Below are 15,842 nucleotides of genomic sequence, written 5' to 3'. Positions count from 1 at the left end.
TTTTTAAGACCTCCCCCCATTCCATTTCTAATTCAATCTTTTACCTTCATTTCCTAGCTAAACACACACATATTCATGAGCCTTAAACACCTTAAACATCTCAGCAAACAACCATGAAGATCTAGCTTCAAAAACAACACTTAAACATCATAAGAAAATCTTTCCAAGAACACTTCAAAAATCCTTCCAAATTTACAAGTTTACTTCCAACCTTTTGATCCAACTCCACCACTCTTTTGGTTCTAGGATTTTACTCATCTTTTACAGCAATCTTGTCCAAGTAACTTGAGGTAGTAACCTTGTTCATAATTTTATTCGATTCATATTTATATAGCTATCTTATTTTGTGATATAAAATTTTAACAACAAGAACATAGTTTGAATGATTTCAAATTTGTTCGCAAACTAAATAGATCCTTCTAACTTAACTTTTAAAATACTTCAAGACTTGTAATATATCATAATGATATGCTAATTTAACAAGATACAACTTGTTTTTACAAAGAACACCTTAAAACTGAATCTATGTCGTCGGAGTGTAACCGGAGGCTGTTTTGGGTTGGATAATTAAAAACCATCTTGAACTTTGAAGTAGAAGTTCATGTTCTGGAAAAATGATATTTCTTATGAATATGTTAACACATAAAAATTTCATGGTTTAATTCAAAGTATAAGTATTTTTAGAAAAATGACCATTAAATGTTGTTTTTATGACAAAAATGATTACTTTCATAAGATTCACCTAGAGTTTGGACTATAACCTGTGATTCCAAATGTAAACCAAGGTATTTACAGTTCATATTCTTAAAATTTGACTCGATCCAAGGAAGTGGCAAGTTGAATCAACAAAAACGGAGTTGTAACGAAGAAACTACGACTAAAATAAGATCGGGTATCCAAAGCTTGTTTAACAACGAAAATAATTGGAGAAAAATTAAATAAATCATATCTTTCCTAATTAATATGATATTTCATATATATTTACTCATGATTTAATTTTATATATTTCAGGACCACCCGTAAACAACACGAGAAGATTAATCATAAGACCTCATGTACGTACGCAACACGTCATTTGACAACACGGTACTTTATGTACGCAACACGTCATTTGACAACACGGTACCGTGGGTCAAGATTAATTCCGATCAACATGAATACGATGGGGTCTTTATTTTTTTTAGCAACTAATTATGGACTACTAACATCAGACTGCTAACTACGGACTAAGAAATTATTAAAAGTATTAAAAGTATATATATGAAACGTTTATTTCTTAAAAAGAAAATATGTTGATATATCATATATATGGTTAGGTTCGTGATATATATCGGAGACCAAGTCGAGTTAAATACCTTCAAGGAAAAGGTGAGTATATAGTCCCACTTTTAAACTCTAAATATTTCGGGATGAGAATACATGCATTTTATGATTTACGTTATAGACACAAGTACTTAAAAATATATTCTACGTTGAGTTGTACCACTGGCATATCTCCCTGTAACTTGGTAACTACTATTTACATGCGGTATTGTAAACGCGAATCCTGTTGATAGATCTATCGGGCCAGACAACCCCAACCGGACTGGACGACCAGTATTCAACGGTTGCACAATACTTCGTTTCGGTGACTACACTTGGTACGGTGTAGTAAGATTTCATAATAAAGGGAATATGCGACGTTGATTAAATGTTAAGTATGGTTATCAAGTGCTCAACAACTTAGAATATTTTTATTGAAACGTTTATATATGAAATCTTGTGGTCTATATTTATAACGCTGCCGGCATTAAACCTATATCTCACCAACTTTATGTTGACGTTTTAAGCATGTTTATTCTCAGGTGATAACTAAAAGCTTCCGCTGCAACATGTTGAATTTAAGCAAGATCTTGAGTATGCATATTTGTGTCAAAAATAAAACTGCATATCGGAGGATTTGTAATGTAAAATATGTTGGAGGTCGTATTGTTATTATCACATGTAAAGTTTGTAAGTCTAAGATTATCGCTAAACGATAATCATTATTAAGTTGTTTAAACCTTGTATTTGTAATAAAAGCTATGGTTTGTATTGTAAAAACAAATGCAGTTTTTGAAAAATGTCGCATATAGAGGTCAATACCTCGCGATGAAATCATATGTTATTGTATTCGTCCTTATGGTTAAGGTCGGGTTATGACAATGGTAGATTCCAATTTGGTGTTATCATGATTGGCGCATTAGTGAGTTTCTCTTTAAGAATATTAAAAGATTTGATACACTCATCTGAAAAGATGAATGAAGCATCCTTTTCTAGGAGTTTATTCATAGGAGTGGCAATTTTAGAAAAATCTTTTATGAAACGTCGGTAAAAACCGGCATGCCCTAGAAAACTCCTAACTCCTCTGACATTGGTGGGATGTGGAAGTTTAGCAATTACATCTACTTTAGCTCTATCCACTTCAATTCCTTCTTTTGAAATTTTATGTCCAAGAACGATGCCTTCTTTAACCATGAAATGGCATTTCTCCCAATTAAGTACTAGATTTGATTGTTCGTATCTAATAAGCATTCGCTCCAGATTAACTAGACATGATTCAAATGTGTCACCGAAGACTGAAAAGTCATCCATGAAAACTTCCATGCATTCTTCTATCATGTCGTGAAAAATCGCCATCATACACCTTTGAAAGGTTGCAGGGGCGTTGCAAAGTCCAAATGGCATGCGTTTGTAAGCAAAAGTACCATAAGGGCACGTGAATGTGGTTTTCTCTTGATCTTCGGGTGCTATTGAAATTTGAAAATATCCGGAAAATCCATCTAGAAAACAATAGTAACTATTTCCGGCTAATCTTTCCAACATTTGATCTATGAAAGGTAAGGGAAAGTGATCTTTTCTGGTGGCGTCATTTAATTTTCTATAATCAATACATACACGCCATCCTGTTACAGTCCTAGTAGGAATAAGCTCATTTTTCTCATTTGTAATGACAGTCATGCCACCCTTCTTAGGCACGCATTGAACTGGGCTTACCCATGGACTATCAGAGATTGGATAAATTAGACCTGCGTCTAGCAGTTTAATAATCTCTTTCTTAACTACATCTTGCATATTAGGATTTAGTCTTCGTTGGCGTTGCACATACGTTTTATGACCTTCTTCCATAAGGATTTTATGTGTGCAATACGAAGGACTTATTCCTTTAATATCATGAATCTTCCATGCAATGGCTGGTTTATGAGCTTTCAACACAGAAATGAGTTGTGATTTCTCATTTTCAGTAAGAGAAGACGATATTATTACAGGTAATTCAGATTCACCATGTAAATAAGCGTATTCCAAATGGTTTGGAAGTGGCTTTAACTCTAATTTCGGAGGTTCTTCTATCGATGATTTGTATCGATATCTGTCTTCTTCTTTTAGCATTTGAATTTCTTCTGTTGTTGGTTCATATCCATTAGCTATAAGTGTAGCTAACATTTCAGCTTCATCAATTGGTTCATTACCTTCTCCTAAAGAACATTCTCCTGTTCCTTGTAATTCTGGAAATTCTTCTAATAATTCTGCATGTGCATCTATAGTTTGAATATAATAACATGTATCATCTGCAGATTGCGGTTATTGCATTGCTCTATCAACTGAAAAGGTAACACTCTCATCCTCTATACTTAGGGTCAATTTCTTACCGAACACGTCTATCATTGCTTTAGCCGTATTTAAGAATGGTCTTCCTAATATGAGAGGAACTTGAGAATCTTCTTCCATGTCCAAAACAACAAAATCTACTGGAAATACTAAAGTACCAACTTTAACTAGCATGTTCTCCATTATCCCTCTAGGATATTTTATTGATCTATCGGCTAGTTGTATGATTATTCTGGTTGGTTTCAATTCTCCAAGGTCTAGTTTAGCGTATAGTGAATACGGTATTAGATTTATACTAGCACCTAAGTCTGCTAATGCTTCTATTGAACTAAGACTACCCAGAAAACATGGAATTGTGAAACTTCCTGGATCAGATAATTTTTCAGGTATCTTATTCAACAGTACTGCTGAACAATTAGCATTCATAGTAACAGCCGAGAGTTCTTCCATTTTCTTTCTATTTGAGATTAGATCTTTCAAGAATTTAGCATATCTAGGCATTCCTGAAATCACATCAATGAAAGGAAGATTTACATTTATCTGTTTAAACATATCCAAGAATTTGGATTGTTCGGCTTCAAGTTTCTCTTTCTTCATTTTACTCGGGTAAGGAAGTGGTGGTTGGTATGGTTTAGCATAAGGTTTATCCTTAACTGTGTTATCTTCATTAACCTTTTCAACTACCGGTTCTGTTTCCTTATCTTGATTAGGTTGTGGTTCTTGTGGAGTAGGAATAGCTTCATCAGAAGTTACAGGTATTTCAGGTGGTTTAAGTGTTGTACCACTTCTTGTGGTAATAGCTTTAGCTGTTTCATTCCGGGGGTTAGCATTTGTATCACTAGGTAAACTTCCCGGTTTTCTTTCACCTATTAACCTTGCTAGGTTACTTACTTCTTGTTCCAGATTTTGAATAGAAGCTTGTTGATTTCTAAATGCTTGAGCATTTTGTTCATTGGTTTGTTTTTGAGATGTGAAAAACTGCGTTTGAGTTTCAACTAGCTTCGTCATCATATCTTCTAAATTCAGCTTTTTATCATCGGTTTGTTGTGGTGGTTTGTTTTGAAAATTAGGTCTTTGCTGATTGTAAGTATTATTGGATACTTGTTGATTACTAGGACCTTGTTGGTTGTTGTATGGAATATTTCTGTTATAATTCTGGTTTTGATTGTAAATTGGTCTTGGCGGTTGATAATTATTCTGATAATTATTTCCAGGCCTTTGGTTTATGTATGAAATATTCTCTCTTTGTTCCATTGTTAATTCAATATTGAGACAATCTTTTGTCAAATGTGGTCCTCCACACTGCTCACAACTAATTCGTATTGAGTGAATATCTTTAGTCATCTTTTCCATTCGTCTCTCCACAGCATCTATCTTTGCGGAAATGGAATCTAAGTCATGGCTAGAATCGGCTCTAGCTGCTTTAGATGATCTAACGATATCTTTTTCTTGGTGCCACTCGTGTGAGTGGGAAGCAGTGTTATCAATAATTTTGTAAGCATCAGTTTCGGTTTTCTTCATAATAGAACCACCAGCTGCTATATCTATGTCTTTCCTTGTAGTGATGTCGCATCCTTGGTAGAATATTTGTACTATTTGACAGGTGTCTAAACCATGTTGCGGACATCCTCTTAACAACTTTCCATATCTTGTCCACGCCTCATATAGAGTTTCATTTGGCTTCTGTGTAAACGTAACAATTTCTGCTTGAAGTCTTACGGCTTTAGATGCCGGAAAGAATTGTTTAAGAAAATTTTCAACTAAAACGTCCCATGTATCAATCGCCCCTTCAGGTAACGATTCTAACCAATCTTTGGCTTCTCCCTTTAAAGTCCAGGGAAATAACATGAGATATATCTGTTCATCCTCCACTTCTCGGATTTTAAATAGTGTGCAGATCCTATTAAAGGTACGTAGATGTTCATTTGGATCTTCCTTCGGCGCACCACTAAATTGGCATTGATTTGTCACCATGTGTAGAATTTGTCCTTTGATTTCATAATCTGGCGCATTAATGTCTGGATGAGTAATTGCGTGACCTTGGCCAGTGCGTTTAGCTCTCATTCGGTCTTCCATACTTAAAGGTTCCAGATTCTTCATAATTGAATTTGTTGAATCTGAATCACTAGAGGATTCTGATTTAATGGTTCGTTCCTCAACAATCTCTGTTTGAATGATTGGTGGTTCCGGAGGAAAGTTTAGTGGTTCAGGATCTACGAATCGTTCCTGAAAATTCTCCGGATTCTCAATTGTGAGGTCGGGTTCAAAAAATGGATTATCGGAAATTTGAACTGAAGTACTTGGTCGACTGGATGACGATTCTAAAGAAAAATCAACGGCGGTAATATTTGCTAAATGTCTTGATCTAGTTACAGGTGGTGAACGTACAAAAGGTGGTGAACGTCTTGCTCGGTGCATTCACTGAATATCCTATTAGTTTTTAAAAGGAAAGAAAAGTTATAATAAGTTATCCAATCAATAGACTTTTCTGATTTTGCCCACGTTTCGAATAGCCAAAAGATGCAGCAGAGGGGCAGGATTCGTTTGGTCTCAATATAATTGAGGACTGTTTGGCTCCAATAACCCGGTCCACGTACAAATCCAACTATTACTACGAACCAGAAAATTTTGATGTCTATCAATTTAACCACTTAAAATAAATTTTCGAAATTTTAAGAAATTTAGATAAGAAGTAGAATAAAAATCTATGTCCTAAAACTAGAATAGTGAGAAATAAGAAAGAAAAAGAGTTCGTCGAAAAAGGAAAATGGTTGAAAAATAAAAGGTGACGGAAAAATAAAAGAAACTTATAAAACTTAAAAATACTTGACTAACCTAACCTTATTACTACAACTAACTTAAAATTATAATCGCAAATTGAGATTACTAATTGGAATGATAATTGATACATAGGTAAAAGGTGTCTAAAAATATTAAAGCTTACAGGAAAAACTATATCCCAAATGGAAATAACTTAAAAAGAAACTAAAACTTAAAAAGGCGTCGCAAAATTCTAAAGCACCTAAATCTAAGTCTAAAGAAAAAGCACTTAAGGAATTCTACGGCAAAGCCTAAAAATCTAGAGGTAAAAATAACTATTGCAAAAACTAAGTTTAAAACTAAATATGAGCTAAAAATACAAATATTACGCTAAAACGATTAAAAAGGGACAAAATATAAAAATATACAAAAAGTTGTAAAAAGTACAATTTTTATAAAAATATTATTTTTATATTATTTATTTAATAAAACTACTAATTTTACAATTTAATTAAACTAATTAAACAAAATATTAATAAAAACTAAAATACATATTTAATTAAAACCTAATTAGGGTTTTATATTAATAATTATAATAATAATTCGTAATTAATGCCTGATTAGGGTTCTGTCGGCGTGTCAGGTTATCTCCGCGAGTCGCGGTATTCCAAGCAACAAACCTCCGCGAGTCGCGGGGTTCAGAAATTCAATTGACAGCTTATTTAAAAATCGACGCGTTTTTATTTTTATTTTTAATTTTTTTTCTGTTTTTATATTTTTCTGTTTTATAATGTATAATAAAAACTTATAATTAAAAACTTAAATAAAAATAGAACTTCTTTATAAATTTAAAAATATCTTAAAAAGAGATTTATATATATTAAAAATTTTTATTTTTTCGGTTTTTTTTTATTATATTAGCGTTGCGCTTCCGGCTTTTAAGAGTTCCCCGGCAGCGGCGCCAAAAATAACTTGATGTTTGCAGCGGGGTATACGAAATACTATTAAATTTAGCAGGAAAATACTATTAAATACGATACATTTTTACACAAGATATTTATTTATTTATAGAATGGATATACTTAAACCTTGCTACAACACTTATAGGCAGTGTACCTAATCGTACAGTAGTGTAGTTTTTAGTAAGTCCGGTTCGTTCCACAGGGAAATCTTTAAACAAAGCTTAACGCTATATTAGTTTACTTTTATAAAAATACAAATATATATATAAGTAATATTATTATTATAAAGGGGGGTTTTTACCGTTTAATGACCGGTTTGTCGATTTTAAAACTTTAGTCGCAGTTAAAACCAAATGTAAAATATTAAAAATAAATACAAGACTTAAATTAAAGCGTAAAGTAAATAACGATAATGAAATTGCGAATAATAAAAGTGCGATAAAATAAACTTGCGATAATTAAAAAGTACGATAAATAAAAGTGCCATTAAATACAATAACAATAAAAATGCGATAATTAGAAGTGCAATTAAATATAAAATAAAGGAAATTAAATATGAAATAAAAGAATTATGCTTATTTAAACTTCCGTAATCATGATGTTTGACGTGTTGATTTTAGTTTTATGCCCATGGGTTAATTGTCCTTTGTCCTGGATTATTTAATATGTCTATACGGATTTATCCATAATAGTCCATCAGTCATAAATATAAAGAGCGAAAGCCTTCGTCAAATTATTCTTATTCCCGAAGTCAAATATTCCAACTAATTGGGGACTTAAACTGTAACAAGATTTTAATACTTTGTTTAATAATTACACCAGGATGTCGACTGAGTGTAACCCAAGGTTTTAATATTTTGTTATCAATTATACCAAGTGTCCTTATACATAATTTCACCCCTGTTTTAATTATTCTAGTGGCTATTAATCCATTCCTGTGTCCGGTTAAATGAACGATTATTCGTACATATAAATACCCCGCCCATCGTGTCCGATTGAGTGTATATGGTAATTTATAGGGACGCCCAATTGTAAATCTTTATATTAACATTAACAAACTATCATTTAGTTAAACAAATATAAAGCCCATTAATAGCTCATAGTCTAATTTCCACAAGTGTCGTTCTTTTGTCCAAACCCCAATTATGGTACAAAGCCCAATTACCCAATTTTAGTAATTAGCCCAACATCATGATTACTTCGGATTAAATAAGCATAATAATAACTTAGCTACGAGACATTAAATTAAAAAGGTTGAACATAACTTACAATGATTAAAAATAGCGTAGCGTTACACGGACAGAATTTCGACTTACACCCTTACAACATTCGCTAACATACCCTTATTATTAAGATTAAAATTAAAATTAAAATTAAAATATAAATTATATATATATATTTTACGTATATAGATAGAGAGAATGATATATGATGGATGAAAAATGCTCAGAATTCGGTTGCTTTTATAGGGAGTTTCAAACTTTGGGGCTCCGCGACTCGCGGCCCTTTTGGCCTTCAAACTCTGCGAGTCGCGGAGTTTGTAAATACAGCTCACCAGCTTTTGGAGTCTTTCTTGCCGACGATTTATTTATAAATATAATATATATATAATTAATATAATTAATTATATATTATATTATAGTTATATACATAGTTAACTTGTAATTTTTAGTCCGTTGCGTCGAGCGTTGAGAGTTCACTCATGTCCCGGTTCCGGATTTTCGAACGTCCTTGCGTACAATTTAATATCTTGTACTTTGCGTTTTGAATCTTGTACTCTTGTAATTTCGAGACGTTTCTTATCAATAATTGGAACCTCTTTGAGTGTATTTTGTACTTTTGAGCTTTTTGGTCGTTTGCGTCTTCAATTCGTCGAATCTGTCTTTTGTCTTCACCTTTTATTATTTAAACGAATATCACTTGTAAATAGAACAATTGCAACTAAAAGCTTGTCTTTCTTGAGGAATAATGCTATGAAATATATGTTCGTTTTTAGCATTATCATGTTTGTAAACTTTAAAGTTTACTTTCTTAAAGATCAAACTTTGGTTTAAATCTTTAAAGTATGAACAACCCATGAACTAGTTACTAGTTACTTGTTTACTTAGCTTACTTGCACTTTAATTTTATGATGTTGGTTAAATGGTCAAGTACTACAAGTTAGTCTTGGTCTCATACTTTCTTGAACTAGAGTTAACTTTAAAAGTTCAAGAACATGTTAGTAAGCTTTCTTAAATTATAACTTTGTACACTTATGTTAGATCTAGACTTTTGAGTCTTGGATCTTCAAGATCAAACTAAGAACTATGTTCTACAACTCAAGATCTTGACTTCATAAGTTTACTTTCAAGTTTGTAACTTATTATTAGTTTTAAAGTTCATGTATGTGTTAGATCTAAGACTTTGATGTAACTTTGGTTCATCAAAACACTTGCAACACTTAAGTGAGTTGTGCTTCATGTCTTAGACTTACACTTGGGTTATGATGGTCAAACCTCGGTGAAAATGATGCAAACACATCAACGAGTTGTACACTTGAAGCTATATGCATCAAGGATGAGAACCATGATAAGCATCGAGCACCAAGAACCACCGGAACCTACTGACCCTACTATTTTGCTGTTTCTGGGTCTGATCAGTAAGACCTGGTCTATTTTAATGTTGATTTTCAGATAGCTCTATTCGAATAGATAACTTTTCATATAGGACTCGTCTTAATCTGAGTTACGGTTTAGGATTTATGGCCCTCCGATCGTCACTATGTCCATTTAACGTTGTGCTAAAAATTCTGACCTACTTGCACTTAGACCGTCGCCACGGTCAAACGAAGACGAGTTTGATTCTGTAATTTTTACCACACTTAAAGGACTCATAGATGGAGCCATGGCCACTGGTCTCACCTTATTTCCGTAGGTGTAGAGGCCGTGGTGACTGACCGAACTCAGCCTTTGTTTTAAACTACTTTCATAAACGAAAACTACTTTACACCTTTTGTTTGATGATGAATGATTATGACCTTTAAGACCTTATTTACATACTTTTAAACCTATTCCGACGATTTACTGACTTAGTACTATTTGACTTAGGTTGAGGACCCGTTTGGACAACCTTCATTACTTTACTTTATCATTGTGAGTTATAGCATTCTCTTTTTACTTTAACTTATTTTGGGAACTGAGAATACATGCGGATTTTATGTTTTACATACTAGGCACGAGTACTTAAACTTATATATGTGTGGGTTATATAACGACAGAAACATTCTCTTTAGCTCGGTAACGTTTAGTCATTGGTTTTTGAACCGTGAACGCGAATCTTAGATATGGATCCATAGGATTTGACATCCCCACTCGGGCTAGTAGCGCTAGCATTTAACGAGTGTTTAATACTTCATAAACATACGCACTTGCCAAGTGTACTCTCAGGGGGTATAAACGTTAAGTTAGTTACCAAGTGCCCACAGTTAACATATACTTTATCATACTGTTTTGAAACGCTCTTTGTAGCACTGAAATCTCGTGGCCTACCTTATATACTGTTATACTTAAACTATAGCTCACCAACCTTTGTGTTGACATTTTTAAGCATGTTTTTCTCAGGTGCTTAAGGTTATTTGCTTCCGCTGTCGTGCTAGTCTTGCCGTAGACACCCGCTGCTCTAGTGTTATCACCGCATGAACTGTTTATCTTGCATTCAAACTTTAATACATTTGAAACTATGTTTTGTAACGACCTAAGGGTCACATACATTTATTCATGCTTGCTATTCGTAGAAGCATACTGTTGGTGTAAAACAATTGACGTCGGTTATGATGTCATCTTTTTATCATGAATGCAACTTCTTTTATTACAGCATGTAGTACTTAACCTTGTAATGATCCTGTTGTTGATGATTCGTACACGATGGTTTTGTACGGGGTATCACATTTGGTATCAGAGCCAGGTTGTAGGGAATTAGGTTGCATTAGTGAGTCTAAGACCGACCCGAGTAGGATTCACTAATAGGACTAATCTACAACTTGCTAGTTTACTTGTTTCCGCTGAACTTACTGCATGCTGCTGCTTACTGTTACTGCTACATGCTGTATGCTACTACATGATTTCACTACTGTATGATATTACTTGCTTTCGATTGCATGCTACTTCTGTACGATTCGTTATTATTGCCATGCTACTTATTGTTATACATGATTTAAACTGTTGGCCTAATACATGCTTGCTTTATGACTTACTGACATGGAAAATTTATTTTTCCTTGTTCAGATGTCGGATGTTCCACCTGCTATCGTTTTAGGCAGTTTAGACTCGTCAGCCACCCCACCTGCTGCTGCTGCTGCTGCTGCCGACACACCGATCCCGCTACCCACGAGTGACCCCGGCGCTTCATCTTCCGGGACTAGTAGCCAGGCGCCTGCCCCAGTGGTTACTTCTAGCGGAGCCAAGGACCCTTCGGAGATTCCAGCTCCATCTTCCCCCGGACCCTCAGGATCACAGCCCCGCTCCAGTGAGATTGTGATTCTCGCGGAATTCGGGGAAGGTACATTCCGTAACCGGTATCGCCATTGGTGCCGACACGTCCATGATGGACATCTCATTCCGATCGGACCCGCTCGTTACTAATAGATGATGGCCGCTCAAGGACGGCCAGTTCAGCCACCCGTACAGCCACCACATGATTCGGATGACCCGTCATCCACTGATGCTTCATCTGACGATACCTCCTCAGACGACTCCAGTGATGATGAGGACCCTGCTGATGTACCTATTCAGCCACCCTCCACCTCGCCGAAGAAGCGGTATCGCTTCGACGGTACCATTATTCCGTGGATCAACGGAGTACGAGCCTTCACTGACGCATTTGGTCGACATCGTAGGGTTACTGCTTGTAAGCGGCTTGTGCCGTACCCTGCTGACCCACAAGTGCGTAAGACACCCCGTTACGTACTGACTATTTCTGGAGCCAGAACGTCTGCACCGCGTTTCGTGCGGTCTGCACCACCCGCACCACCTGCACCGCCTGCCCCACCATCTCCCTCTAACGAGGAACTGAGGAGGGAGGTGGGAATCCTCCGAGCTCGGGTTACTGAGCTCGAGGAGCAGTTGGCTCAGGTTTTAGACATCCTACACCCACCTTCACCGTAGGACCTTTTGTATTAGATTTCATGATGTAATCTAGTTGTAGTTTCATATTTCACTTATGTATTGTACGAATCTATCATGATGTATGAAACTTATTATTAATGAATGGAAACTTTGTGATGTTACTTTTTTCACAAGTGTTCTATTTACGTTACTGTATGGTGTTTTGCGGTACTTGTATCAATTTGCGTTACTTAATTAACATGTGTTGTGCTGTTTACATGTTGGTTGTTATATACTATATTATTATATATTGAATGCTAGATTTCGACTTGAGTCAAAATGTTTGTATAGAACACCATGGCTAACGGTCGATCCACACCTACTGCTGCTCAAATTGAAGAGATGATCCAAGAACGTGTAGCCGCAGCCATTGCGGAAATGCAACCCCAAGCACCACCGCCACCACCACCGGTTATTCAACCCATTCGAAATGGGTGTACTTACAAGGAATTCCAGAGCTGTAAACCACACAACTTCAGTGGAACCGAGGGACTGGTTGGTCTCACCAGATGGTTCGAGAAACTTGAATCAGTATTCCGAGTTAGCAACTGTTCGGAGGACAACAAAACCAAATTTGCTTCTTGCACGCTGTCTGACAGCGCGCTCACGTAGTGGAACACAATGGCACAGGCACAAGGCATTGATGAGGCGTATGCTACGCCATGGGAAGAATTTAAGTGTGCCATGATTGAGGAGTATTGTCCGAGAACCGAAATCCAAAAGATGGAAATGGAATTCATGCAATTAAAGGTCGTTGGGAACGACCTTGATAGTTACAACAGGAGATTTTTGGAACTAGCCCTGATGTGTCCGACAATGGTCACCCCAGAATTCAAGCGAATGGAGAGATACTTCTGGGGACTCCCTAAGAGCATTAAAGGAAACGTCACCTCGTCCAAGCCGCCGAATGTTCCCGAAGCGATGCGCATGGCGCATACTTTGATGAATCAAATAACCATCGATGAACCGGAGAAAACTAAGACTGAAGCGGGTACTACTGAGAAGCGCAAATGGGATAACCACAATAACAACAACAACAACTGGGGAAGAAACTATGAACAGAACCCGGCGAAACGACATGAGGGTTTCAGAGGAAACAACAATGGTGGAAACCCCAATCCGAACACCAACTCAAACCCGAACTACAAAGGAACCTTACCACAATGCAAGCGGTGCTACAAGCACTACACTGGGTATTGCAATGTTGTCTGTGAAAAGTGCCAACGGGCTGGGCATATCGGGAAGGACTGCAAGGTCACCACTTTGAACGGGAAGCCGAACACTAATGGGCCGAAGAAATGTTATGAATGCGGGCAGACGGGCCATTTCAGAAATGCGTGTCCAAATAAGCGAAAAGATGGCGGACCATCGCGCGCTAGAGCTTTCAATGTTAATGCAAGGGACACACGCGAAAACCCCGACTTGGTGATAGGTATATTCAAAATCAACAATCTTTTAGCTTCTGTCTTGTTTGATACTGGTGCGGATAGAAGTTATGTATGTAGACACTTTTGCGATAAGATTAATTGGTCATTAGTCCCGTTAAAAGAGAGTATGCTTGTCGAGGTCGCCAACGGTAAACTTGAAAAAGTTGACCACATTAGTCGAGGAGCTATTATCAACATAGCTGGTGCAGATTTCGAAATTGATTTGATACCAATCAAATTGGGAAGTTTTGACATGATCGTTGGTATGGATTGGTTGAGCAAGATAAGGGCCGATATTATCTGTGGAGATAAAGCACTTCGCATACCACAAGGAGATGGCGAACCACTGGTTATCTATGGAGAGAGATGTACCTCGAAGTTGAACCTCATTAGTTGTGTGAAAGCGCAAAAGATTATGAAGAAGGGACGTTTTGCTGTCCTAGCACATGTGAAAGCGGTAGAAACTGAGGTAAAGAGCGTGAACGACGTTCGAATTGTGAACGAATTTTCCGATGTCTTCCCAGAGGAATTGCCTGGATTACCGCCGCCGAGAGCCATAGAGTTTCAGATCGACTTAGTGCCAGGAGCTGCACCTGTAGCTCGCGCACCTTATAGACTCGCACCTTCCGAGATGCAAGAATTACAAAGCCAACTACAAGAACTACTTGATCGAGGATTTATCCAACCAAGCTTCTCGCCTTGGGGCGCACCTGTGTTGTTTGTGAAGAAGAAGGATGGATCCTTCCATATGTGTATCGACTACCGTGAACTCAACAAATTGACAATCAAGAATCGGTATCCTCTTCCTCGAATTGACGATCTTTTTGATCAACTACAAGGATCGAGTGTCTACTCAAAGATCGATTTGTGATCCGGTTATCACCAGTTGAGGGTGAAGGAAAGTGACGTGATGAAAACTGCGTTCAGAACTCGTTATGGTCATTATGAGTTTCTTGTGATGCCATTCGGGTTGACAAATGCACCTGCCGTGTTCATGAACCTCATGAATCGTGTCTGTAAGCCGTACTTGGATAAGTTTGTTATCGTCATCATAGATGATATCCTCATCTACTCTAAGAGCGAAGAAGAGCATGAGCAACACCTCCGACTTGTACTAGAACTCTTGAGGCAAGAGCAACTTTACGCCAAATTCTCCAAGTGTGAATTTTGGTTGAAGGAAGTCCAATTTCTGGGTCATGTTGTGAGCGACCAGGGTATCAAAGTTGATCCCACCAAGATTGAAGCTATTAGCAAGTGGGAGACCCCCACTACTCCGACTCATATTCGCCAATTTTTAGGTCTCGCTGGTTATTACCGAAGGTTTATTGAAGGATTTTCTCTGATTGCGCGTCCTTTGACCGCACTAACTCACAAGGGCAAGAAGTTCATTTGGGAACCCGCACACGAATCAGCATTTCAAACTTTGAAGAAGAAGTTAACCACCGCACCTATTCTATCACTTCCTGAGGGCAGTGACGACTTTGTTGTTTATTTCGATACGTCAAAAAGGGGTTTTGGTTATGTACTGATGCAACGCTCAAAGGTTATCGCTTATGCCTCCCGATAATTGAAGATTCATGAACGGAATTACACTACTCACGATCTTGAACTTGGAGCCATTGTCTTTGCGCTCAAATTGTAGAGACACTATTTGTATGGAACTAAGAGTACTATCTTCACCGATCACAAGAGTCTCCAGCACATCTTCGATCAGAAGCAACTGAATATGAGACAGCATCGATGGATCGATACGCTAAACGACTACGATTGTGAATTCCGTTATCATCCTGGCAAGGCCAATGTTGTAGCTGACGCTTTAAGCCGAAAGGAGAGGACGACACCTCTTCGTGTTAGGGCTCTGAACATCACCATCCATTCGAACCTCAACAACCAGATCAGAGTAGCCCAAGATGAGGCTCTCAAGA

The sequence above is a fragment of the Rutidosis leptorrhynchoides genome, chromosome 5 (assembly GCF_046630445.1).
Source record: "Rutidosis leptorrhynchoides isolate AG116_Rl617_1_P2 chromosome 5, CSIRO_AGI_Rlap_v1, whole genome shotgun sequence".
Classification (NCBI taxonomy): Eukaryota; Viridiplantae; Streptophyta; class Magnoliopsida; order Asterales; family Asteraceae; genus Rutidosis; species Rutidosis leptorrhynchoides.
Note: the sequence above shows the minus strand (reverse complement) of the source record.